The sequence below is a fragment of the Procambarus clarkii genome, chromosome 54 (genome assembly GCF_040958095.1).
Source record: "Procambarus clarkii isolate CNS0578487 chromosome 54, FALCON_Pclarkii_2.0, whole genome shotgun sequence".
NCBI lineage: Eukaryota > Metazoa > Arthropoda > Malacostraca > Decapoda > Cambaridae > Procambarus > Procambarus clarkii.
Genome location: NC_091203.1, coordinates 11,844,442 through 11,868,986, shown reverse-complemented (window position 1 = coordinate 11,868,986; position 24,545 = coordinate 11,844,442). Strand labels below are relative to the sequence as shown.

The window sequence follows — 24,545 nt, the reverse complement described above, 5'->3', positions numbered from 1 at the left end:
AAGCCACGTCAGCAGCTACACCCGGGTCCGCACACCACGCCGGTTTGACAACCGCCATACGAGAACCAACCCATTTATAATACACAGCATGCTTAAGTTGATGAATGCGTCAGGGGAAGACGGCTGCTGCTTTAACCATCCTAGTGTGAGGAAGGGTTGGTGGCTCCTCCCACAAAACAGCATAAGACTAGTTCGAATATTACCTTTACTAAAATGCAGTACAAAAGTTTTTCAATGTAGTCTTTGTACAAGGAAACCACTTATCGTTGTTCAGGTTTATTGATATCAAAAGGACAAATGCAGGTTAACATGGCAGTGTGGTGAACGAGTGAAGGCTCACAGGAAGCGGTGGGGATCGTAGGCGTAACCCAGCTGTACCACGTCCCCCTGCAGGGCGGCCTCGTCCGAGTACTGAGCCACAAGCATCAATGTCAACCATTAGACATGGAGAATACAATCACAAGGATTTCAAATTTCATTGGTTAAATTATTCATCATAGTTACACAGAATATATGAACAGGAACCGCTAAATGGAACTACTATTCTAAGTTTAATGAGTTCTTTCACAAGAACGCCCAATATTATTAGGAATCATACAAGGAGTGTTAACCTCATTACAGTTTACAATGTGTAAACCACACATTTATCCTCGTCCCTCCCCCCAGCAGCATGTATACTATGGTTTACAATATTTACCCAAACTGTATTCACCTAGTTGTGCTTGCGGGGTTAAGCTCTGCGCTTTCAGCCCGCCTCTCAACCAATCAATTTCCTCCCCCCATCCCCTTCTCCCAAGGAAACAGCCGATAACAAATGTCTAACTCCCAGGCACCTATTTACTGCTAGGTAGCAGGATATCAGGGTGAAAGAAACTATCCATTTGTTTCCGCCATGGCCGGAGATCGATCCGCGATCCTTAGGATAACGAGCCCCAAGCGCTGTTCACTCTGCCACAGAATCCTGTGTAATGCTGAGCAATGAACGAATGTATTATTCAGCCCACCAATCCCTAACTATCTAAAAACGATTTGCTCAAGATGTTCATCATTATTTAAGCTGCAAGACAATTTTATTTTGTGGTCCAGTTTAAGACTAACCATTAGCAACAAAGACACGATCTCGCAAAACATAACTTTTAGTTAACCTGTCTAATAAAGAGGTCTTTGGGCACCTACCCGGAGGAGCTGCACATCCTCGCTGGAGGCGAACTTGCAGATATGTTTCCTGAAGCAACGGTCGAAGCAGCACTTCTCGTAGTCTTCACAACCTCCGTCAGTAGCACAGAATTGTGGGACCAGAGCCAAGACCGTCAGGGAAGTTGAGAGATTACCTGTCACAGGTGTGGCATTTATATAGTAGGTATATAAAACCACGCACATATTTGAATGGTACACACAACTTTAGACAACTATAGTACGCGAGAAGAACGGGTATTTAACAGTAATTGTACACACATTAGTCAGAATAGAGATCTCGCTACCCATGACTTGACATCTGAAATTGGACTAGGTTATAACTCGTCCAAATAGGGGATAGCCACAGAACGGGTCAGTATATACCTATAGTCAATTTTAATATCAAAATTAACCATTTAGGCTTTATCCCGTGTCGGTGGCGTCCACCGACAATATTTGAATGGAGGAGATTAATGTAATCACCCCCCCCCCAAAGCCTTCTAGCAAATATATTCACAGCAGTTTTAGAACGAGTTTTATATTGTGAATAAAAAGAATCAATGGGGGAACAAACGCGACATCTACACAAATTCGTGTTTAGAGACACGGTCCGTACAAATAAACTGCCCTGTATCAAGATTTTAAGCTAAATCTAGTATGAAAAACAGTCGACAGGAATTAAAGCTGTATGGCAAGATCATCACCCTACATGGAGGACAGGTGCCATAACCGTCAGGTTGCCTAAATAACCCAATACATAGACAACCCCCGTCGCCAGGAAGCCTGCAGTCTAGATCCTCCCCTTGGATAACTATAGGCTAACTTAAGATGCAACCCATAACAATTACCTATCTCCCAAATGCCTATTTCACTGTTAGGTAAACCAAGGCACCAGGAGATAGGAAACTTGCTAAATCGCTTCCGTTCTGCTTGGGAATCTAATCTGGGTCCCTCTGATGACAGTCAAGAACGTAGAGCATTACAAGGCCCACACGCCAAGGGCAAAACACGGATGTACATCAAGACCTTCAAGGCTGGCTAGGAACTTATTTAGTAACAATATAATGCTACATAGTTACACTTGGTTCTCGCTGTTGATAGTTACCATCAGTGAGGTGGCCTTCAGAGAACAAGGCACATGTGGGAGAAGTCAAGAATTACCCCCAGCAGAGCCGTCAGAGATGGGTATCAACTCACCTTAGGCAGGTCGGGGAAGGCGACACCATTGTAGTCTCTGCGAGGCAAGGTGTCGGGGAGCAGCTTGCCTACGACGGGACACAAGACACGAGTGGCAGGGCAATACCCGGCGTGTTCTGTAACAGTGAAGATACCCCCTCAAGTATCACCTTACAACTCAATTAGACATTACACGTTTTGCTAACCTTGCAAGTCTTAAATAGCACGCTACCACGAAGACCCCAACTCGTTTATTAGACACCAAGACCTCGGTATTTCCCTAAACAACTTGCATGAACTCAAATATTTCAGCACAAATCATTAATAATTAGAACAATTATGAAAACCTGTGGGGTCGGAGAGATGGTCATCTGTGCAGCAGTAGAAGGTGTCCTCTGGCGTCCGGCACCAGTACTGGCAGCGACTAGGGGGCGCTGGCGCCTGGGGCTCCGACGGGAGCGCTGGCGTCTGGGGCGCCGTTGGCGGGGAGGTGGGTAGGGCACCAACACATACCATCACCGTCAACAACACCGTCAAGCAAATCTGTTGAGAATTGTATCAACATTTTCAACCTTAGGAAGCCATCAGTACTGTAGATACATTTACCCATTTTGAAAAATCAATTACAAATCGCTATGTACTAGCCAAGGGGTGTCACCTCCCCATCTCCCCAAGCACAGCAGCTAATATTTCCTAATATTTCCGTTGTAATTACTTAGAAAAAAATATAGAACATGTTAAATATTGTACAGAGTATATTTTAATTAATGTGCATAGTGATGTGTGACCAAAAAAGTCTCGCCTAATGTTCACAAAGCTCTTTCCAACTGTATACCTAACTCCCGCATACAATATAAAATCTTTTAAACTTAATATAGCGATACCTCATAAGGCGACATTGAAGCCATGCAATCAAATTAGTATTATTTCCTAATATTCCGTTACTGTAGCTTATCAAGTTTGAATATATAAGTAGGTTCGTTAAAATAATCTCGTTTTTGAGAATACAATGGTCTTTTTGTGTGTATATGTATGTACAACCCGTTCTCGCAAATTTAATAGGTCAATATTGACTTATTAGTTGCGTGCATAGGTGACATACTAAACATAATAGTCTCCCTTGAAAAGCTTCATAGAAAACACCGACCTTACCTAACCTACTTAGTATGTTAAAATAAGCATCTTATAGCTTCGTAATTACAATTGTTACTTAACCTATTATAGGTATGGGTTAGGTAATAATTGTAATTACGAAGCAATAAGATGCTTATCTTAACATACTAAGTAGGTTAGGTAAGGTCGGTGTTTTCTATGAAGCTTTTCAAGGGAAGCTATTATGTTAAGTATGTCACCTATGCACATATTTAATAAGTCAATATTGACTTATTAAATTTGCGAGAACGGGTTGCAACGTATTAACACGATGTACCGAGAATAGCTTGAGCTACCTCATCCCTTTGTGTGTATTTTACCTCAATAAACTTATTTCAATTCAATGGTCTTTTATTCTCCGCCTAATATTGTGCAGTCTTTAGTGCATATATTTTAAAGCCACTCAAGACGGGAATATTTTAACTGGCGACGTTCAACGATACTAGCAGCCCTCGTTACGATCTATATTACTGATATTGTGTGGAGTGGCGAGGCTACAGGCTCACTGGTGTGACACGAGGTTAATGGTTAAAAAAATGTTGGCCGACAGCAATGCAGCCACGTCACTGCTTAATCCATGGTTTTCACTGCTACAGGACGTGTGTGTGTGTGTGTACGCTATTCTAACTTCACAACAGTCTGTACTCTAAGCAAATTTCAATGATCGGAAATTTATAAATCTAACAATTATTTGAACAGGCCTGTTAATGAAGTTATTTAATAGCATGACAAATTCGTTCAAAATATCAGCCAAAACAGTCATACAATTAGAAATAACTTCCTGTTGAAATCTTATAACAGGTCACGATGGGTGCAGTGTGGTTCGGTGGAACGAGGCTCTGATGTTGGCCTGCAGGACTACCCACCCCTGGAGGGTACTTACGCACACAACAGTTTACGGTATCCGCAAGCGTTCTTAGCCCTGCACATATATCAATGTAAACTCAGTTGACCAGACCACGCACTAGAAGGTGAAGGGACGACGACGTTAATGTAAACTCAGTTTGCGCTACAGCGTAAGAACTGAATACACTTGCGTATGTGTAGTAATGTGAACCTCCCCCCTTAAACTGGGACGCCAAGCCCCCTCCCCCTTCAAAGTGCATAAAAAATTAAATGGATATTGTATTTATATACAAAAAAGTTACAAACCACGTTACAATATTAGCAAAACTTGGTTGTTATACCTAGACTCATGAAATTAGACTTTACACTAAACAACACTTACTGGCGTTATGATGGTGGGGATAATTCGCGTCTCTTGTCTACCAAACACACCTATAGACCTGCCCTGCTGCTGCACACACACACACCAGCTCCCACACCGCTGTCTGGCCTGACACAGCTGCACACACACCAGCTCCCACACCGCTGTCTGGCCTGACACAGCTGCACACACACCAGCTCCCACACCGCTGTCTGGCCTGACACAGCTGCACACACACCAGCTCCCACACCGCTGTCTGGCCTGACACAGCTGCACACACACCAGCTCCCACACCGCTGTCTGGCCTGACACAGCTGCACACACACCAGCTCCCACACAGCTGTCTGGCCTGACACAGCTGCACACACAAAAGCTCTCACACCGCTGCCTGGCCTGACACAGCTGCACACACACCAGCTCTCACACCGCTGTCTGGCCTGACAGCTGCACACACACCAGCTCTCACACCGCTGCCTGGCCTGACACAGCTGCACACACACCAGCTCCCACACCGCTGTCTGGCCTGACACAGCTGCACACACACCAGCTCCCACACCGCTGTCTGGCCTGACACAGCTGCACACACACCAGCTCCCACACCGCTGTCTGGCCTGACACAGCTGCACACACACCAGCTCTCACACCGCTGTCTGGCCTGACACAGCTGCACACACACCAGCTCCCACACCGCTGTCTGGCCTGACACAGCTGCACACACACCAGCTGTCACACCGCTGTCTGGCCTGACACAGCTGCACACACACCAGCTCTCACACCGCTGCCTGGCCTGACACAGCTGCACACACACACACACACCAGCTTTCACGCCGCTGTCTGACCTGACACACACCAGCTCTCACACCGCTGCCTGGCCTGACACAGCTGCACACACACCAGCTCCCACACCGCTGTCTGGCCCGACACAGCTGCACACACACCAGCTCTCACACCGCTGTCTGGCCTGACACAGCTGCACACACACCAGCTCTCACACCGCTGTCTGGCCCGACACAGCTGCACACACACCAGCTCTCACACCGCTGTCTGGCCTGACACAGCTGCACACACACCAGCTGTCACACCGCTGTCTGGCCTGACACAGCTGCACACACACCAGCTCTCACACCGCTGCCTGGCCTGACACAGCTGCACACACACCAGCTCCCACACCGCTGTCTGGCCTGACACAGCTGCACACACACCAGCTCTCACACCGCTGTCTGGCCTGACACAGCTGCACACACACCAGCTCTCACACCGCTGTCTGGCCTGACACAGCTGCACACACACACACCAGCTCTCACACCGCTGTCTGGCCTGACACAGCTGCACACACACCAGCTCCCACACCGCTGTCTGGCCTGACACAGCTGCACACACACCAGCTCCCACACCGCTGCCTGGCCTGACACAGCTGCACACACACCAGCTCCCACACCGCTGTCTGGCCTGACACAGCTGCACACACACCAGCTCTCACACCGCTGTCTGGCCTTACACAGCTGCACACACACCAGCTCCCACACCGCTGTCTGGCCCGACACAGCTGCACACACACCAGCTCTCACACCGCTGTCTGGCCTGACACAGCTGCACACACACCAGCTCTCACACCGCTGTCTGGCCCGACACAGCTGCACACACACCAGCTCTCACACCGCTGTCTGGCCCGACACAGCTGCACACACACCAGCTCTAACACCGCTGTCTGGCCTGACACAGCTGCACACACACCAGCTGTCACACCGCTGTCTGGCCTGACACAGCTGCACACACACCAGCTCTCACACCGCTGCCTGGCCTGACACAGCTGCACACACACCAGCTCTCACACCGCTGCCTGGCCTGACACAGCTGCACACACACCAGCTCCCACACCGCTGTCTGGCCTGACACAGCTGCACACACACCAGCTCTCACACCGCTGTCTGGCCTGACACAGCTGCACACACACCAGCTCTCACACCGCTGTCTGGCCTGACACAGCTGCACACACACCAGCTCTCACACCGCTGTCTGGCCTGACACAGCTGCACACACACACACCAGCTCTCACACCGCTTTCTGGCCTGACACAGCTGCACACACACCAGCTCCCACACCGCTGTCTGGCCTGACACAGCTGCACACACACCAGCTCCCACACCGCTGCCTGGCCTGACACAGCTGCACACACACCAGCTCCCACACCGCTGTCTGGCCTGACACAGCTGCACACACACCAGCTCCCACACCGCTGCCTGGCCTGACACAGCTGCACACACACCAGCTCTCACACCGCTGCCTGGCCTGGCACAGCTGCACACACACCAGCTCTCACACCGCTGCCTGGCCTGGCACAGCTGCACACACACCAGCTCTCACACCGCTGTCTGGCCTGACACAGCTGCACACACACCAGCTCTCACACCGCTGTCTGGTCTGACCCCCCCCCCCGCCGCCTCGCCTCCCACAATCACACCTCGGGCGAGGCTCGTCCCATGCACCTCCACTGACGTGTTCATAACGATCAATTACGTTCCCTGTATTCTAACTCGGTAGTTTCTCATATATAATTTAATATAATTTTATATTAGAATTTGGTGTATAGTTAGGCCTAAATTAGATTAGGTTAGGTTATGTTGGTAATTAAATATTTGTATATGAAGTTTTTTTTTTTTTTTTATTTTTATAAATTACACAAATTACAAGAACACACAAAACAACGCAAACCTGTACACATCAAGTACACCAATGAAGTAACAGTACACAGGAATAAACAGTCTGTACACTAAACAATAACAGTAACCGCAAAACAAACACAAGCGCTGAACAAAATGAAAACGCATTTAAGCAATGGGCTAAACAGTACAGGGAAATAAGTGCTAAAACAGTACATGGAAACAATAGGCTAAACAGTTCATATCTACATAGCAACACAGAACATGGCAAAGAAAATTACATGAAAAATAAATTAACAATAAAGTACATAAATAACATTGAAACACACCTGGAACCAATAACATAAACATACACAGACGTGGATATAGAATCACGTGCACAAAACCACGCCTACCACACACACAGAAGAACAAAGGAGCATAGGATCATACACGCGCTACCCAGGAAAATGATATACACTAAATAAGAAGAAATTATGTACACGCACACTAAACACACTCTAAACAACAAGACAAACACACCCATACCACCCACACCACCACGGCACACCACACTGCACCCAAGCACGCAAAATAAAGGGTTACAGGCCAAAGCGAAACACGGCCACAAAAGGAACAGTAGAAAACAGTACAGCAGAAAACCCAGGCCCACGCAGGAGCCAAAACCCCCCTCAAAATCACACACCCACACGCATACGGACATAACCGGCACCCGGAGGTACGGAAAACACACCACACACACACAGGAGCAGCAGCATCTCAAGGGGGGAGACACACAAACACACGCAACCCCCGCCAAGGACACCCCAAGAAGCGGAAAGGGAGCGCATAGCAAAGCAAACCCCGAAACCCCCCAACCCCTCTAAACCCCCCCCATCAACACCCCAACCCCACCCAAGCCGAGAACATCACCTTGCCACCAAGGCACCCGCCGACCCAAAGGCAACCCCACGAACATAGGCATCTGTGAACCACCGACCAAACTCCTCCGGAAAAGCGCGCTGCAACCACCACCAGGTAAACCGCATGCGCCCCCGTAAAAATCCTAAAATTCGGGCGATCCCAAAACCCTCCCGCCTCCCAACCCACACACAAAACACATAATCAGCAACCAAAACCCACAATGTATTACGCACCCGCTGCGGATAAGCCGGAAAATACAAAAACAAAAACTGCAAAACATCACCCCGACAACCCGGACCACAAAACACCTCCAGGACATCCCGAAACCAGTCCACCAACCCCTGTAACCGGACACAAAAATAAAATACATGCACCTGCGATTCACATAAACCACAGTGAACACACGCCCCAGAATCACGCAAGCCAAGCATACACAACCGCTCATTAGTCGCCAGCGACAAATGCAGAACCCGAAACAGCAATTCACGCTGCTGAGGCGCCAAGAACCGTGCCCCCAAACACGACCAGATACCACCCCAATCCCAACACGGGAACAAGCCCTCCACTCGAGGCCGCACCCGGGGCAACAACACCCCATACACAGCCTTGCACGAGAAAGACAGAAACCCAGGATGGCGGCAGAGCTCCCGAAGAATCCCCACGGCCCAAGAATAAACAGGGGGGGTAACCAAGGCCACCTCCTGACAAACCCCCAAATCAACCAAAAAACTGAAGCGAAGCGAGCAGAAAAACACACCCAGCGTATTCAACCCCCCACCGAGAGCCAGCCCCCGACGCAACGAGACCCAGAAGAGGGCCTTGGCCTTCGTGAAAACGTCAGGAATGCCAACACCCCCCTCTCTCACCCCTAACACCAACGTCGAACGGCGCACCGGTTGATAACGCCCACACCATACATATCTATACACCACACTCTCCAAACTCAAGGCCTTCCGACGATCCAACGGGAAACATCGAGCCACAAACCAGACACGCGACAAGACCTTACACGCAACAAGCAGTCCCCTCTGATAAATCGTCAAGGGACGACGCGACAAAAGGCCAACTGCAACACCAACCGACCGAGAGACAGCACCCCAATTCCACTCCAAGGAGCGATCATAGGAGGCAAACCAAGTAATCCCAAGAACCCGAATCGAGGAGACCACCGGAAACCACGACCTATCCCACACCAGGCGGGAGGCCCACTCACCGATCCCCATCAACCCCGACTTCGCCCGATTAAGAACGGCCCCCGTAGCGGACTCAAACCGCAGGAGAACGTCCTGGACAGCTTCAACAGAACCCTCCGAAGCTACAAATAGAATGGTGTCGTCAGCATACCCGCAAACGGGTAGCCGGAGACCGGACGGCAGACAAGGAGGCACGATCAAGGAACACGCTTTCACCGCCCGAAAAAGAGGTTCCTGAAAAATCACATACAAAAGCATGGACATGGGACACCCCTGACGAACGGAACGGCAAATAGGAAAAAATGAGCTAAAAAACCCATTCACACAAACGCGACTGCGACTCCGGACATACAACAAACGGATCCACCCCACAAACACCACCGGAAACCCAAGCCTCTCCATAGCACTAAAAACAAACTCTAAAGACACCCGATCAAAGGCCTTGGACCAGTCCAAGCTGATCATAGCCGCCGAAAGCCGATACTCGGACGCATAGAGAAGCACGTCACGAAGTAAGGCATTGCAATGCATTAGGGCACGGCCAGGCACACCACAAAATTGCTCCATAGAGACCACCGACGCAACGACACCCCGACATCGACGCGCTAAAACCTTAGAAAGAATTTTATAATCAACATTTAAGAGCGTAATAGGCCTCCAATTGGAAAACAACTGCAAATCGCCCGGCTTCGGGAGTAGCCGCACGATCCCGTCACAGAAGGAATCAGGCAGAGCACCCAAACGCAAACACGCCTGCACCACTTCCAAAAGCACCCCCCCCAGCACATCCCAAAAGGTAAGGTAGAACTCAATGGGCAGGCCATCCGCACCCGGCACTCTCCCAGAACGAAACGACCGAACCACCTCCAGGAGCTCCACCGTGGAAACATCCTGCACCAACCGGGCACACTCCGAGCGCGACAAACCGGGAAAGCACCTGTCCAAAAAGGAACCCGCGAGCACACTATCACCATGCACCTCCCCATAGAGGGCCTCCAACTCCCGCCGTGCGGTAAGCAGAACACCCTCTGTGCTAGAAAGCACAGACCCATCAGGCCGCCGAAGGCCCTGGAGAAGAACGGAACCCCTAGCAGCCTTCTCCCTCCCTAAAAGAAAGGGAGAGAGCCTCTCCCCATCCACCCGCTCAGCTACACGAGCACGCACGCGAACACCGTCAGCCAACACCGCACGCAAATCACAAATACGCTCCTTACACTCAGCAATCTCACTAAAGCAGTCAACCCCAGCATTCAACCGCACATATAAAGAAGACAAACGCGCCTGAAGGAACCGCAGCAGACCAAACCTCCCGGCAGCCTCCCGCTTAGCAACAATCCCAAAAAACCTCCGACACTCCACCTTACACCACTCCCACCAAACGAACAAAGAGGAGAAATCAGCCTTCCGGGCAACGATGCCAACCCACCAGGCCCGAAACTGCGCACAAATACGTGGACAACGCAATAACCGACAATTGAGTTTCCACCACCCAGGCCCCACCCGCACCTGACTCCGGACACCAACCCGTACAACCACCATACAATGATCCGAGAAAGCCACCGGGACCGTGCGAAAATCAAAAACCGAACACTCCCCACCAGAAACATAGAACCTATCCAACCTAGAACTCGCCCCACGCGCAGCGAAGGTATACTCCAACGAGCCGCCACACAAAACAGCCGCATCGCGAAACCCGCACGCACGCAAAACCTCAATTAAAGCGGCCGAAACATTCCGAGGGTGAGCACTAGAGCAATCCCTCACACTCGTAACACAATTAAAATCCCCCCCAAAGATCAAATCCCGCGTATCATGCCGCAGGTATGGCAAAAGCCCCTCCCGAAAAAACAGCTCCCGGTCCTGACGATGCGCCACCCCAGAAGGGGCGTACACTGTCAAGAACGGAATCACAACCCCCAAATACTCAGCCCGAACAAACAAGACCCGCCCATCTTCATCCATTTCCGTGTGAAGCACGGAAATGGATGCCCTCCGCGAAAACAACATCAGCGTTCCCCCAAAGGACGTCCTCGGCGGGTTCAGCACAACATGATACTCAGCACACAACCCCTGCAACACATACACATCCCGAACATTGTGCTCTTGGATCAGAGCCACATCCACCCGCTGCTCCCGAAGCACATCCACAAGGCCCAATTGGACCGTCAAAGCATTCAGACCACGAACATTCAAAGACGCACAAACAATAGCAGGCGCCATCGAACCTATTAATGACCCCCAGCCCCTCCAGGACCACCAGAGGGCACAGAGCCACCCACTGCAGAGGCGCCGTCAGCATCCTGAGGCTCAAACTGCCGCCGTTCCACCGTCGGGGAATCCACCATAATGCCTGGCCTCTGATCCCGCAGGAGGCGGACAGTGCCGGCATCACCCAGCGAAGCACGCCGAGACCCCGCTGCCACTGACCAGGTATCACCAACGTCCACCACCGACGAGGAATTCTTGCTGCCAACCGGCACTGCATCACTTTCGGAATCCATATCAGACACAGTAGAATTAGGAGGAGGAGGGGGGGCACCACCCAAGGCACAACTCCGCGAAGCCTCAATCCGTTTGCCAGGGGGCTCTCGACTGCGTGAGCGCGCCCCCGCAACGCGCTTCCGGCGAGGAGCATGGGAGGTCAACGCCCCCTCATGGCACGCACCCGCAGGGGGAGCAGTAGGCGGACTCGCAATGCATGCAACAGGAACGCCGGCACCAACGACGACGCTCCCATCACCCTCAGTGAAAGCATCGCCTACAACGGGAGGCACCGAGACGACACTCCCAACACCTCGCCCATTCACCAACGAAGCACCAGGAACAGGATGCACCTCCACATCCACCGGAAGGAGAAGACGGGAATCAGGAGCAGCCACGCCCTCCACCACAGCTGGCACAGAAGACACGATAGGCACAGACGAACCAGCAGGCACATCAGACGCAGGTGCACCACCAGGCACAACAGTCGCAGGTGCACCACCAGGCACAGCAGTCGCAGGTGCACCACCAGGAACAGCAGTCGCAGGTGCACCACCAGGCACAGCAGTCGCAGGTGCACCACCAGGCACAGCAGTCGCAGGTGCACCACCAGGCACAACAGGCGCAGGTGCACCACCAGGTACAGCAGTCGCAGGTGCACCACCAGGCACAGCAGTCGCAAGTGCACCACCAGGCACAGCCGACGCAGGTGCACCACCAGGCACAGCAGACGCAGGTGCACCACCAGGCACAGCAGTCGCAGGTGCACCACCAGGCACAGCAGTCGCAGGTGCACCACCAGGCACAGCAGTCGCAGGTGCACCACCAGGCACAGCAGTCGCAGGTGCACCACCAGGCACAGCAGTCGCAGGTGCACCACCAGGCACAACAGTCGCAGGTGCACCACCAGGCACACCAGTCGCAGGTGCACCACCAGGCACACCAGTCGCAGGTGCACCACCAGGCACAACAGTCGCAGGTGCACCACCAGGCACAACAGTCACAGGTGCCCCACCATTCACACCCCCACGCCGAGGACCAGCCAGGGATGCACCATCCTCACGGAGGGGGGGAAAATCCCCCACACTGAATACAGAAGCAGTCTCCAGTCGAGGAATCTCACACTGGGCAGCGTCATGGCCCTCCTCCCCACAGCGGAAGCACGTGCGGGCCTGCCCTGGATAGAAAACCCGGAACGGAAGACCACAACACATAACCTTGGAGGGGATGGGCTCCTTGAGGCGCATATGCAGCGTGCGAGTACCCAGCCGGAGGCCCCGCAGCCGCCCGGCACTAAACAAGTTGTACCGATGACGCAACACCATACCATACCTCGTAAACACAGAAGAAAGCTCCACCTCTGGAAACGTAACAGGTACCCCGTGCACGCTCACAAAGGTCAGTGGACCCCACGGATCAGAGACAGTCACAGACACAGCCGAATGAGGAAGGGGAGTCGTCCGCTCGTTCCAACACCCCACAAACCGCTCGTATCCAGGTGACGTGGCAAACGTCACCGCCACGCGAGTGGGAGAAAATTTCTCGAGACCAAGGAGATCTTTAACATCCACCTGAAGGACATCCAAAAGCGCAGCCGCCACTAGTTCCCAATCCACCGGTGCAGAGAACTCCAGCCGAGCAGTATTCACACGGCGGATGCGGCCACCACCAGCCGCCGCCATATTGCTGACCTCCGCCTCAGTCAGCTGGCGCCCCGCAGCAACGAGCAACCACCACCAGTCAGCGACAAACAGCTACTGGCAGCCAGAGCCCGACGTCCACGCCCCCCAGAGGCAGAGGACGGAATCCCTCCCACCAGCTCTCACACCGCTGTCTGGCCCGACACAGCTGCACACACACCAGCTCTCACACCGCTGTCTGGCCCGACACAGCTGCACACACACCAGCTCTAACACCGCTGTCTGGCCTGACACAGCTGCACACACACCAGCTGTCACACCGCTGTCTGGCCTGACACAGCTGCACACACACCAGCTCTCACACCGCTGCCTGGCCTGACACAGCTGCACACACACCAGCTCTCACACCGCTGCCTGGCCTGACACAGCTGCACACACACCAGCTCCCACACCGCTGTCTGGCCTGACACAGCTGCACACACACCAGCTCTCACACCGCTGTCTGGCCTGACACAGCTGCACACACACCAGCTCTCACACCGCTGTCTGGCCTGACACAGCTGCACACACACCAGCTCTCACACCGCTGTCTGGCCTGACACAGCTGCACACACACACACCAGCTCTCACACCGCTTTCTGGCCTGACACAGCTGCACACACACCAGCTCCCACACCGCTGTCTGGCCTGACACAGCTGCACACACACCAGCTCCCACACCGCTGCCTGGCCTGACACAGCTGCACACACACCAGCTCCCACACCGCTGTCTGGCCTGACACAGCTGCACACACACCAGCTCCCACACCGCTGCCTGGCCTGACACAGCTGCACACACACCAGCTCTCACACCGCTGCCTGGCCTGGCACAGCTGCACACACACCAGCTCTCACACCGCTGCCTGGCCTGGCACAGCTGCACACACACCAGCTCTCACACCGCTGTCTGGCCTGACACAGCTGCACACACACCAGCTCTCACACCGCTGTCTGGTCTGACCCCCCCCCCGCCGCCTCGCCTCCCACAATCACACCTCGGGCGAGGCTCGTCCCATGCACCTCCACTGACGTGTTCATAACGATCAATTACGTTCCCTGTATTCTAACTCGGTAGTTTCTCATATATAATTTAATATAATTTTATATTAGAATTTGGTGTATAGTTAGGCCTAAATTAGATTAGGTTAGGTTATGTTGGTAATTAAATATTTGTATATGAAGTAGTGAACAACTTGTCCTCAGACGGGCTCGTTAAAATAACGGTCGCTCCCGCCCCCCCCCCCATATGACGCATTTATAATTTTATAAGACTTGTGCATTAAAAATAAGTTTATGTATTAAAGTTCTATGTATAGTTAGGCGCTTAAGATATGTTGGCGATTATTTGAATTTGTAATATGTGGATACAGAGCAACATTTACAGAGTTGCGATATCTTAAACATTGATGAATGATTCTTGGAGGACAGCTGCTGCCTTAACGAGCCTGGCCTACCTTACCTTGCCGTTGCCTTGCGATGATTTCGGGGCTCAACGTCCCCGCGGCCCGGACCTCCTGGTTGCTGGACTGGTCAACCAGGCTGTTGGACGCGGCTACTCGCAGCCTGACGTATGAATCACAGCCTGGTTGATCAGGTATCCTTTGGAGGGCAGTAGAACATAAACACATAACCTAGCATACGTCTAAATATGATAATATATAATTATATTATTAACATTGGAGAAAGCTTATATTATGACTGAACAGCATGTTAAACCTGATGAATATATCTTTGGGGTCGGGCGCTGGCTGGAGTGAACATTGCCTGAGGGCGGGTTGGAGAATGGAGGCGCCCCTTCACCACCCCCTGGGAACATATGTACACTTAAATCGAGCAGCAATGTGCTGTCCATTAGGAAAGGGACGAGGGGGTCGGCGGGAAGAGGGAAGGGAGTAGAGGGACGAATAAATGGAGAACACGAGAATCGAGAATGAAGGACGAATAAATGGAGAACCAGACTATCCAGGGCACTGCATGGTGCACATGAATACATATAAATTCAAATGCATTAACATACCCCAAGGCTGAGTGAGCTTCACGACTGTGTGTTTGCCTAAACTCCGGTAAAAATTCCAGTTTGCTTGTGTCTGTGTGTCTCTCTCTTTGTCTTGCGGTCTATCAATCCCTTTCCGTGTCGGCATTGTTTACTTCCAAGCATGAACACGCCAGGGAACACATCTCCGCTCACGGCGGCCAGGGGTCACAATTACCCCAGTGAAAGTGTTTCGACGGTGGTGTCTCCGATACGATTTCCACAACCATCTCCTTGCCGACGTCCTCACCAGGGGCCTGTATACTACGGCCCCACCCCTCGCCAAAGTCCTCACTAGGGGACCATATATTATGGCCCCACCCACCAACGTCAACACCCTGGGACCATATATTATGGTCGCCCTCTCCTATAGTAAACCACTGCAGGGGGGGGGGGGTAAAATTTGACCCATCGCCGTTTTCAGTAATTGCCAGGTTTTCGAAATAACAAGTCGTAATTTGACGCCTGAGTCTGATTTTTGAGCCGAATTCTGGCTTTTTGCACATATTTGGAGTTTGAAATTACAACTTTTTATACCGAAAAAATGCAAATTAGTGACAAATACGATTTATCAAATTTTCCCCAAACCTCCCCCTGCAGTTTTCAAAACATTTAAGATGTGGGAAATTTGACTCCTGGGCGTTATTTTTGGGCCGAATTCTAACTCTCTGCACCTATTTTCATTTCCAAAATACGACTTTTTATACCGAAAATATGCCAATTAATGAAAACGGCAATGGGTCATATTTTGCACAAACCCCCCTGCAGTTTTCAAAATATCTGAAATGTTGGAAATTTGACTCCTTAGCGTGATTTTTGAGCCGAATTCTAACTCTGCACTTATTTTCATTTTCAAATTACGACTTTTTATACCGAAAATATGCCAACTACTTAAAACGGCGATGGGTCATATTTTGCCCAAACCTCCCTGCAGTTTTCAAAAAATCTAAAATGTAGGAAATTTGACTCCTGGACGTGATTTTTAAGCCAAATTCTGACTCTCTGCACCTACTTTCGTTTTCAAATTGCAACTTTTTATACCGAAAATATGCCAATTATTGAATACACTGATAGGTCATATTTAGTACAAACTCCCCTGCAGTTTTCAAAATATCTGAAATGTGGGAAATTTGACTCCTGGACGTGATTTTTAAGCCAAATTCTGACTCTATGCACATACTTTCGTTTTCAAATTGCAACTTTTTATACCGAAAATATGCCAATTATTGAAATTGGCAATGGGTCTTATGTTGCCCAAACCCCTCTGCATTTTTAAAAATATCTGAAATGTGGAAAATTTGACTGCTGAGCGTGATTTTTTTTAACTAAATTCTGACTCTCTGCACCTATTTTCATTTTCAAATTATGATTTTTATACCGAAAATATGCCAATTACTGAAAACGCCGATAGGTCATATTTTGCCCAAACCCCCCCCCCCCCCCCCTGCAGTTTTCAAAATATCTGAAATGTGGGAAATTTGACTCGTGAGCGTGATTTTTTAGCCTAATTCTGACTCTCTGCACCAATTTTCATTTTCAAATTACGACTTTTTATATAGAAAATATGCCAATTACTGAAAATGCCGATAGGTTATATTTTGCCCAAACCCCCCTGCGGTTTTCCAAATATCTGAAATGATAGAAATTTGACTCCCAAGCGTGATTTCTGAGCTGAATTCCGACTCTCTGCACCTATTTTCATTTTGATATGACTTCTTATACCGAAAATATGCCAATTTGTGAAAACGGCGATGAGTCATATTTTGCTCAAACCACCCTGCAGTTTTCAAAATATCTAAAATGTGGGAAATTTGACTCCTAAGTGTGATTTTTGAGCCGAATTCTGACTCTCTGCACCTATTTTCATTTTCAAATTACGAAATTTTATATTGAAAATACGCCAATTACTGAAAACGGCAATAGTTCATATTTTGCATAAACCCCCCTGCAGTTTTCAAAATATCTAAAATCCTAGAAATTTGACTCCTGAGCGTTATTTTTGGGCCGAATTCTGACTCTCTGCACCTACTTTCATTTTCAAATTACAACTTTTTATACCGAAAATATGCCAATTACTGAAATTGGCAATGGGTCACATGATGCCCAAACCCCTCTGCAGTTTTCAAAATATCTGAAATGTGGAAAATTTGACTCCTGAGCGTGATTTTTTTAACCGAATTCTGATTCTCTGCACCTATTTTCATTTTCAAATTATGACTTTTTATACCGAAAACGTGCCAATTACTGAAAACAGTAATGGGTCATATTTTGCACAAACCCCCTTGCAGTTTTCAAAATATCTGAAATGTGGGAAATTTGACTCGTGAGCGTGATTTTTTGAGCCTAATTCTGACTCTCTGCACCAATTTTCATTTTCAATTTACGACTTTTTATACCAAAAATATGCCAATTACTGAAAACGGGATAGGGTCATATTTTGCCCAAACCCCCCTGCAGTTTTCAAAATATCTAAAATGTTGGAAATTTGAATCCTGGTCGTGATTTTTGAGCCGAATTCTGACTCTCTGCACCTTTTTTCATTTTTAAATTACGAATTTTTATACCGAAAATATGCCAATTACTAAAAACGCCGATAGGTCATATTTTGCCCAAACCCCCCTGCAGTTTTCAAAATATCTAAAATGTGGGAAATTTGACTCTTGAGCGTTATTTTTGGGCCGAATTCTGACTCTCTGCACCTTTTTTCATTTTTAAATTACGAATTTTTATACCGAAAATATGCCAATTACTAAAAACGCCGATAGGTCATATTTTGCCCAAACCCCCCTGCAGTTTTCAAAATATCTAAAATGTGGGAAATTTGACTCCTGAGCGTTATTTTTGGGCCGAATTCTGACTCTCTGCACCTTTTTTCATTTTTAAATTACGAATTTTTATACCGAAAATATGCCAATTACTAAAAACGCCGATAGGTCATATTTTGCCCAAACCCCCCTGCAGTTTTCAAAATATATGAAATATGGAAAATTTGACTCCTGAGCGTGATTTTTTAACCGAATTCTGACTCTCTGCACCTATTTTAATTTTCAAATTATGACTTTTTATACTGAAAATATGCCAATTACTGAAAAGGGCATTGGGTCATATTTTGCACAAACACCCCCCCCCCCCTGCAGTTTTCAAAATATCTGAAATGTTGGAAATTTGACTACTGAGCGTGATTTTTGAGCCGAATTCTAGCTCTCTGCTCCTATTTTCATTTTCAAATTATGACTTTTTATACCGAAAATATGCCAACTACTGAAAACGGCGATGGGTCATATTTCCCCCCCCCCCTGCAGTTTTCAAAATATCTAAAATATAGGAAATTGGAATAATGAGCGTGATTTTTTGGCCGAAATCTGACTCTCTGGACCTATTTTAATTTTCAAATTACGACTTTTTATACCGAAAATATGCCAATTACTGAATACGTCGATAGGTCATATTTTGTACAAACTCCCCTGCAGTTTTCAAAATATCTGAAATGTGGGAAATTTGACTCCTGAGCGTGATTTTCGAGCCGAATTCTGACTCTCTGCACCAATTTTCATTTTCATATTACGACTTTTTATACAGAAAATATCCCAATGAGTGGGATATAAGGGAAGTCAAGATGGAAGCACCCTTGGGAATGAGTGATCACAGTGTTTTGAACTTTGAGTACCTGGTAGAGCTAGGAATTCTCCCCCCCCCCCCCCCCACGAAAAAGAACTAGAAAACAAAAGGCTGGCATACCGAAAGGGAAATTATGAGGAGATGAGAAGCTTCCTAAGGAAAATACCTTGGGACACAGACCTCAGAGCTAAGTCTGTACAAGATATGATGGACTATGTCACCCAAAAGTGTCAGGAGGCAGTAAGCAGATACATCCCGGCCCAAAAGGAAAAATCCGAGAAGCAAAAGAAGAATCCATGGTATAATAGGGCATGAATGGAAGCAAAGAAACTGAACAAAAGGGCGTGGAGGAACTTTCGGAATAACAGAACACCAGAAAGTAGAGAGAGATACCAGAGAACCAGGAATGAGTATGTCAGGGTGAGAAGAGAAGCAGAGTAAAGTTATGAAAATGATATAGCAAACAAAGCCAAGACCGAACCAAAGCTACTCCACAGTCACATCAGAAGAAAAACAACAGTGAAAGAACAGGTAGTGAAACTTAGAACAGGCGAGGACAGGTATACAGAGAATGACAAAGAGGTGTGTGATGAACTTAACAAGAGGTTCCAAGAGGTCTTCACAACAGAACAAGGTGAGGTCACTGTGCTAGGAGAAACGGAAGTAAACCAGACGGCCTTGGAAGAGTTCGAAATTACGAGAGAGGAGGTCAAGAGACACCTGCTGGATCTGGATGTTAGAAAGGCTGTTGGTCCAGATGGGATCTCACCATGGGTACTGAAAGAGTGTGCAGAGGCACTTTGCTTGCCACTCTCCATAGTGTATAGTAGGTCACTGGAGACGGGAGACCTACCAGAAATATGGAAGACGGCGAATGTGGTCCCAATATACAAAAAGGGCGACAGGCAAGAGACACTGAACTACAGGCCAGTGTCCTTGACTTGTATACCATGCAAGGTGATGGAGAAGATAGTGAGAAAAAACCTGGTAGCACATCTAGAGAGAAGGGACTTCGTGACAAATCGCCAACATGGGTTCAGGGAGGGTAAATCTTGCCTGATTGCCTTAATAGAATTCTACGATCAGGTGACAAAGATTAAGCAAGAAAGAGAGGGCTGGGCGGAGTGCATTTTCTTGGATTGTCGGAAAGTCTTTGACCCAGTACCGCATAAGAGGCTGATACATAAGCTGGAGAGACAGGCAGGTGTAGCTGGTAAGGTGCTCCAGTGGATAAGGGAGTACCTAAGCAATAGGAAGCAGAGAGTTACGGTGAGGGGTGAGACCTCCGATTGGCGTGAAGTCACCAGTGGAGTCCCACAGGGCACTGTACTCGGTCCTATCTTGTTTTTGATATATGTAAATGATCTCCCGGGGGGTATAGATTCATTTCTCTCAATGTTTGCGGACGATGCCAAAATTATGAGAAGGATTAAGACAGAAGAGGACTGTTTGAGGCTTCAAGAAGACCTAGACAAACTGAAGGAATGGTCGAACAAATGGTTGTTAGAGTTTAACCCAATCAAATTTTTTTTGTTTTTTTTTATATATATATTTGAGTTGTTACATTCTTGTACAGCCACTAGTACGCGTAGCGTTTCGGGCAGGTCGCTGGAATACGATCCCCTGCCGCGAAGAATCGTTTTTTCATCAAAGTACACATTTTACTGTTGCTACAGAAGCTACAGTTAAGGAATTGCGCCCAGTAAATCCTCCCCGGCCAGGATACGAACCCATGACATAGCGCTCGCGGAACGCCAGGCGAGTGTCTTACCACTACCCCACGGAGACTGTGTAATGTAATGTAATGAAGATAGGTGTAGGGAGCAGGGGCCAGATACAAGGTATCATCTGGGAGAGGAAATTCTTCAGGAGTCAGAGAAAGAAAAAGACTTGGGAGTTGATATCACGCCAGACCTGTCTCCTGCAGCCCATATCAAGAGGATAACATCAGCGGCATATGCCAGGCTGGCCAACATACGAACGGCATTCAGAAACTTGTGTAAAGAATCATTCAGAACTTTGTATACCACATATGTCAGGCAGAATAGCAGTATGCAGCCCCAGCATGGAGTCCATATCTAGTCAAGAATAAGACTAAACTGGAAAAGGTTCAAAGGTTTGCCACCAGACTAGTACCCGAGCTGAGAGGTATGAGCTACGAGGAGAGACTACGGGAATTAAACCTCACTTCGCTGGAAGACAGAAGAGTTAGAGGGGACATGATCACCACATTCAAGATTCTCAAGGGAATTGATAGGGTAGATAAACACAGGCTATTTAACACAAGGGGCACACGCACTAGGGGACACAGGTGGAAACTGAGCGCCCTATTGAGCCACAGAGATATTTGAAAGAACTTTTTTTGTGTCAGAGTGGTTGACAAATGGAATGCATTAGGAGGTGATGTGGTAGAGGCTGACTCCATACACAGTTTCAAGTGTAGAGGGCCTCGTAGCCTGGTGGATAGCGCGCAGGACTCGTGATTCTGTGGCGCGGGTTCGATTCCCGCACGAGGCAGAAACAAACGGGCAAAGTTTCTTTCACCCTGAATGTCCCTGTTACCTAGCAGTAAATAGGTACCTGGGTGTTAGTCAGCTGTCACGGGCTGCTTCCTGGGGGTGGAGGCCTGGTCGAGGACCGGGCCGCGGGGACACTAAAGCCCCGAAATCATCTCAAGATAACCTCAAGATAGATATGATAGAGCCCGATAGGCTCAGGAACCTGTACACCAGTTGATTGACGGTTGAGAGGCGGGACCAAAGAGCCAGAGCTCAACCCCCGCAAACACAACTAGGTGAGTACAAACACACACATACACACATATGTAGGTAGCTACACCATTACCATCACCAGGTAGCTCCACCACTACCATCACCAGGTAGCTACACCACTACCATCACCAGGTAGCTACACCACTACCATCACCTGGTAGCAACACCACTACCATCACCAGGTAGCTTCACCACTACCATCACCTGGTAGCTACACCACTACCATCACCAGGTAGCTCCACCACTACCATCACCAGGTAGCTACACCACTACCATCATCAGGTAGCTTCAATACTACCATCACCTGGTAGCTTCACCACTACCATCACCTGGTAGCTACACCACTACCATCACCAGGTAGCTCCACCACTACCATCACCAGGTAGCTACACCACTACCATCACCTGGTAGCTACACCACTACCATCACCAGGTAGCTACACCACTACCATCACCTGGTAGCTACACCACTACCATCACCAGGTAGCAACACCACTACCATCACCAGGTAGCTACACCACTACCATCACCAGGAAGCTACACCACTACCATCACCTGGTAGCTACACCACTACCATCACCTGGTAGCAACACCACTACCATCACCAGGTAGCTTCACCAATACCATCACCAGGTAGCTACACCACTACCATCACCAGGTAGCTCCACCACTACCATCACCAGGAAGCTACACCACTACCATCACCAGGTAGCTTCACCACTACCATCACCTGGTAGCTTCACCACTACCATCACCAGGAAGCTACACCACTACCATCACCAGGTAGCTTCACCACTACCATCACCAGGTAGCTACACCACTACCATCACCAGGTAGCTCCACCACTACCATCACCAGGAAGCTACACCACTACCATCACCAGGTAGCTTCACCACTACCATCACCTGGTAGCTTCACCACTACCATCACCAGGAAGCTACACCACTACCATCACCAGGTAGCTACACCACTACCATCACCTGGTAGCTACACCACTACCATCACCAGGTAGCTACACCACTACCATCACCTGGTAGCTACACCACTACCATCACCAGGTAGCAACACCACTACCATCACCAGGTAGCTACACCACTACCATCACCAGGAAGCTACACCACTACCATCACCAGGTAGCTACACCACTACCATCACCTGGTAGCTACACCACTACCATCACCAGGTAGCTACACCACTACCATCACCAGGTAGCTACACTACTACCATCACCTGGTAGCAACACCACTACCATCACCAGGTAGCTACACCACTACCATCACCTGGTAGCTACACCACTTCAATCACCTGGTAGCTACACCACTACCATCACCAGGTAGCTACACCACTACCATCACCAGGTAGCTACAACACTACCATCACCAGGTAGCTCCACCACTACCATCACCTGGTAGCTACACCACTACCATCACCTGGTAGCTACACCACTACCATCACCTGGTAGCTACACGACTACCATCACCTGGTAGCTACACCACTACCATCACCAGGTACCTACAACACTACCATCACCAGGTAGCTCCACCACTACCATCACCAGGTAGCTACACCACTACCATCACCTGGTAGCTACACCACTACAATCACCTGGTAGCTACACCACTACCATCACCTGGTAGCTACACCACTACCATCACCAGGTAGCTACACCACTACCATCACCTGGTAGCTACACCACTACAATCACCAAGTAGCTACACCACTACAATCACCAGGTAGCTACACCACTACTATCACCTGGTAGCTACACCACTACCATCACCAGGTAGCTACACCACTACCATCACCAGGTAGCTCCACCACTACCATCACCAGGTAGCTACACCACTACCATCACCAGGTAGCTACACCACTACCATCACCAGGTAGCTCCACCACTACCATCACCAGGTAGCTACACCACTACCATCACCTGGTAGCTACACCACTACAATCACCTGGTAGCTACACCACTACAATCACCTGGTAGCTACACCACTACCATCACCTGGTAGCTACACCACTACCATCACCAGGTAGCTACACCACTACCATCACCTGGTAGCTACACAACTACAATCACCTGGTAGCTACACCACTACCATCACCAGGTAGCTACACCACTACTATCACCAGGTAGCTCCTCCACTACCATCACCAGGTAGATACACCACTACCATCACCTGGTAGCTACACCACTACAATCACCTGGTAGCTACACCACTACCATCACCTGGTAGCTACACCACTACAATCACTTGGTAGCTACACCACTACCATCACCTGGTAGCTACACCACTACCATCACCTGGTAGCTACACCACTACCATCACCTGGTAGCTACACCACTACCATCACCTGGTAGCTACACCACTACCATCACCAGGTAGCTACACCACTACCATCACCAGGTAGCTACACCACTACCATCACCAGGTAGCTACGCCACTACCATCACCTGTAGCTACACCACTACCATCACCTGGTAGCTACACCACTAC

General features: G+C 49.2%; 1 long non-coding RNA gene across 2 annotated transcripts; it reads right to left on the bottom strand.

Moving 5' to 3' along the window:
* Positions 1-260: 260 nt before the first annotated feature.
* LOC138352613 (uncharacterized) lies at positions 261-15,887 on the bottom strand. 2 transcript variants are annotated; one of them, XR_011222839.1, is made up of 5 exons: positions 15,645-15,887; positions 2,700-2,895; positions 2,374-2,489; positions 1,177-1,331; positions 261-411 (listed from the first exon to the last, which is right to left on the bottom strand). It is a non-coding gene; the product is annotated as an uncharacterized lncRNA (long non-coding RNA). The 2 variants fall into 2 exon arrangements; XR_011222838.1 differs by lacking the exon at positions 15,645-15,887 and adding an exon at positions 4,733-6,305.
* Positions 15,888-24,545: the final 8,658 nt, after the last annotated feature.